We start from the raw sequence: 4387 nt of genomic DNA, 5'->3' as shown, positions 1-4387 counted from the left end.
ATGACATAACAAGTTTCTTTCTTTGTGATTGAGCTACCTGCACTGGTGTGTACGGCAAACCCTGACATTTTTAAATATGCCTCATAAAATCATTTGACCTGAATCAGCTTCATATTACTTTGAGGATCAGTAATTGGAGGCACAACAATTGGTTTTTAGTGTGTGGGATTTTGATATGGATAATCAAAGTGAGATCAGCACTTACGGTCATTGCACTGTGTGCCAGTGTACGAGGTCATGGAGCAGTCACAGGTGTAGTTCTCCCACTGCTGGATACACACACCCATGTTGGCACAGGAGTCCTCCTGACAGGTGGTGCTGGGACCTAAGGTAACACACACACACACACACACACACACACACACACACACACACACACACACACACACACACACACACACACACACACACACACACACACACAGAGTGAGAGTTTGGGTGTAAAGAGGCCATGGTATAGGAGTATGTAGAGAGGAATGGCACGGCTTAGGTTACCCTGCAAGAACTAAAGGAACAGCGTGTTTGGTGAGGGGATGCCAGGCCCAAAAAAGCCACAAGTGTCTTCCACACGTGGGNTGAGCCCCATTTATTTTCCTCGCGGACGGCAAAAAAAGTCAGACATTATACATTTTCTTACTCAATATCAAGCCACGATTATTGTTTTTATTTTAAATTGTATAATGTCTGACTTTTTTTGCCGTCCGCGAGGAAAATAAATGGGGCTCAGAATACTGAAATCTGTATTTTTCCTTCTAATTTTTTATTATTTGGTGCAGGCACGAAACATACTACCAATAGAAATACATTGCTTCTAAAATCGTTCATTCTCAGAATATTGAAATCAGTATTTTTTAAAATATTTTTTTCCTTCTACTTCGTTATTATCTACAATTCTTCTGTGTGACATGAAAACAATGGGAAAATCGTGTTGGTGAACACGAATCAATAGATTAATTGCGTGACTATAACACGAAATGCCGTGAGACTGGGTTGACTTTTTCTACACTAAAGGGTGTGGTTATTAAACTGTCCTTATTACAAAGTGCTTAGCATGTCTGTGGTGAAAAACGTTTCCCATTAACGTTTCAAATAATACAGTATGATAAAACATTATTTTTTAAGCTTCATAAAAAATTATACTAAATATGTCAATTTCAACCTCAATGGATCAAGAAATAAGAGAAGAAAGCTAAAACTGTGTTAAGTTAATATTATTGCCTCTAACTTAAAGTGGACCTATCATGCTATATTTGAAAAATAAACATATATATTGTAGGGCCATACCTATACAAAACATGTCTGTGAAGTTTTTTTTTTCAAAATACCAAACAGATCACCCATTGTAGCCATGCCTCATACTGCTTAAACCCTTCTTTTGCAGCCCTGTTAGACAAACGCGGATCTTGGGTCCTTAGCTTAAAAAAAAATAAAGAAGAGGAGGCGGAGCTAATGCCTGATCAGAATTCTACCGGAGATAAAGTTAAATTCTGCTGTGATAAAACCCCATCCTGTTTAAACCACGTCAAAGATTATTTCTGAAACAGTTTGGAGCTCAAATGCTTTTTCTCTTGCGGGTTTATCACAAGGTGAGTTATTTTTTAATTTCCTGCTTTTTAAACACATGTGCTCTACAGTACAGGTTAGCTCTGAGTGTTAGCGAGGCTTGCTAATGTAAACAAAGACGTCCAAAACACGTCAGGCATTGTTTCTGATAGCAGCTTTCTGTGGGTCCGCTGCCGATTTGACGTCAGTTCGGATGGAATCTGTATCCGTTCGTTGTACACCCGTTTTTAAAAGATTTGGGTATGGAGGAAAAGAGAGAGGGTTTTATTTGCTGACGGCTGTGTGAGATATCCCTGACGCACCAGGGACACATATTTATGTATAAAAGACATCACAAAGTGCATTTTGCATGATAGATCTCCTTTAACCTACAAAAAAAGCCTAAGTCATAAACCTTGATAAAGTCAATTTACTCAGGTATTTCACTCCTATAGCCTTCCTAGTGGGATGAAGCCTAGCAGTAGCTAATGTTAGCTTACTTTCACTAGCCTTCTCTTGAGCATTTGCTTACTCAGGGCTCTCAAGTTTTGAACAGAGTTCAGAGTGAGATTTTGGCAGCGGTGTTTGGTACTCCAACTTCTGGCTCCCCTCAAAGTTCCCATGAAGCCCTCTGTAAAGCGAATGTCAACGGGGGTCTGTCTCCCGAAGGATGAAGGGTGATCGTGGGTGGGGGGGCACGGTAGCGCTGATGTCTCTCTAGTATGCAAGTGATCGTAGGGGGGGGGCTAGTGGAGTGCACGCATCTCAAACAAGCCTAGTTTGTTTACAAAATTGCGGCGCAACTTGGTGGGCGGTACCCTGGAAAGAAATCTCTGCGGGAGAAATACAAGGTGTGGCGTGTGAATGGAGAGCTCTGCTTACTTGTGCTACTGTAACATTTTAACATGTCACAGGTGAACATTTCAATGGTATGTGACAAAAGAAATTCTAGCAACTTAGCAGAGGAACTTTAGAAATGTAGTGCATGTTTATCCGGTAAAATGACATGTGGCCATAGTGGCTTCTGTTCAACAAAAGCTAAAAACATCTTGCTTTAAAGCCCCTTTTTATACGTTTTGGAGATTTTGTCGGATACATTTTTTTAAATATGCTTATTTAAGTTCTTGCCAAGGCTCAGATGAAAAATGGATGTAACTTTCATGTGTGTGAGATAGATATGGAGCTTGAGCCAGGAGGAAATTAGCTTAGCCTAGCAAGCTCAAAGGGAAAACAGCTAGCTTGGCTCTGTCCAAAGTTTTATGAAAACACATGGACTATAGAGCTCGGTATTTGACTTTCTCTCTCTACAGCTTCAGAAATGTTACAATTTGTGGTTTAAGGTGCAGTTATGTCATGTTGCCTGGTGGTTGTTTGTAAAGATAGTGTCTCTAAATGCCATAAAGCATAAAAGCGTCCACTAAATGCAATGTAATGTAATGTCTCTGTCCATATAGCATATCGTGGAGGAGTGCTTAAACTAAAAAGGTGGGCTTCAAAAGCATTCCCACTGTTAAGTTTCTATGGAAATTTGACAACATATCACTGCTCGAACCTCAGTATTATAAAACAGCCATTGCCTTTTTATTATCTTTTTGGGCTGCTATCTATTTGGTTGACATTCTTTTTTCTCCAACCAAAGTATATCTGAAATAGAAGCGTCAGTGACAACCAAGAGCTTTTTGAAAATTATCTACAAGCGTTTGGAGGGACTGCAAATAAAACTGAGAGCGCTTTGATAAAAGACACTGGGTGCAGTGCTTTTTCTTTTGGCGGCCATTTAATTCCTCATTAAGAACAATTGAAAGAGATTCTTGCACTCAGGAAAGATAAATATTCAGCCTTACATAACTCGCACTAAAGCCTCAAATTATAATTTTGTTCCTTTGTCTGTGTACAAAATAAACAAACAAGATACAGTTTGTTAACTACTGAGTTTTGGGTGTGCTGCTATGCATATTGTTTTATATTTTAAGTAAACCAGGTGACCTATTTGTCCTTAACTACAGTCTTAATGCTTTGCTAATAGTCTCTGTTCCTTACTTAACGCCGAGACGTGAGTGGTGTTAATATTTTCATCTACTCTCAACAACAAAGCAAATATGTACACCTCCTAAAGTGTCAATCTTTCTTGTGAAGGTGCTGTAATTACATCAATTATACACATGGTAACTGGTGGCTCCAAAGGATAGCATCGAAAGTGACATGCCATCCTCTCTGAGCAGTTCAGTGGTCATTAAATAAATACTGGTTGCACCGTGAGTCATGTATCTGTCTGAATTTGAAGCAGAGCATTTCTGAAAAGGTTATGTATTCTCACTGAACCCAGCCTGGCAGTTAAGTGAGAAAAAATTAAGCCTCTCTAAAAATTATACCTAATTTCGTAACCCCGTAAAATGCGAAAAGGTTGTGAATGGTCACCAAGCATTCATTTTCCGTTCATCATCATTACTTTTTGGTAGTTGGATAACAAAGGGCATGGTGAGGTGAGACCATTTTTCTCCCCGTGATAAAGCTTTAATGTTTAATATCAACACTAAATTCCTTTTGAAGTAAAAAGAAAAACACCTTGTGGTCAATGTTCAGCTTTCAGTACTCCCTCGTCTAAAATGTTCTTATTGTGTATGCAAATGTCTTTGGATAACTAATAAGGCCGGTGCTATTCTGTAATGAGTTTTGCTTTCAAGCCATCCATCAGAGTATTTAAATATTTCAAAAGGTGGATATCTAATTTTGGGAAGACTTTCTTCTTTTGAAAAGTGCATGAAATCGTGTCTTGGCAGAGACTTTCGTGACAGATTTACACAATGCATGGGACTTGGAGCTGAAAGAAAGAAGACTGCAGACA

The sequence above is a fragment of the Notothenia coriiceps genome, unplaced genomic scaffold, assembly GCF_000735185.1.
Source record: "Notothenia coriiceps isolate Sejong01 unplaced genomic scaffold, NC01 NC01_scaffold00008898, whole genome shotgun sequence".
Lineage (NCBI taxonomy): Eukaryota > Metazoa > Chordata > Actinopteri > Perciformes > Nototheniidae > Notothenia > Notothenia coriiceps.
This window is presented reverse-complemented; position numbering follows the sequence as displayed.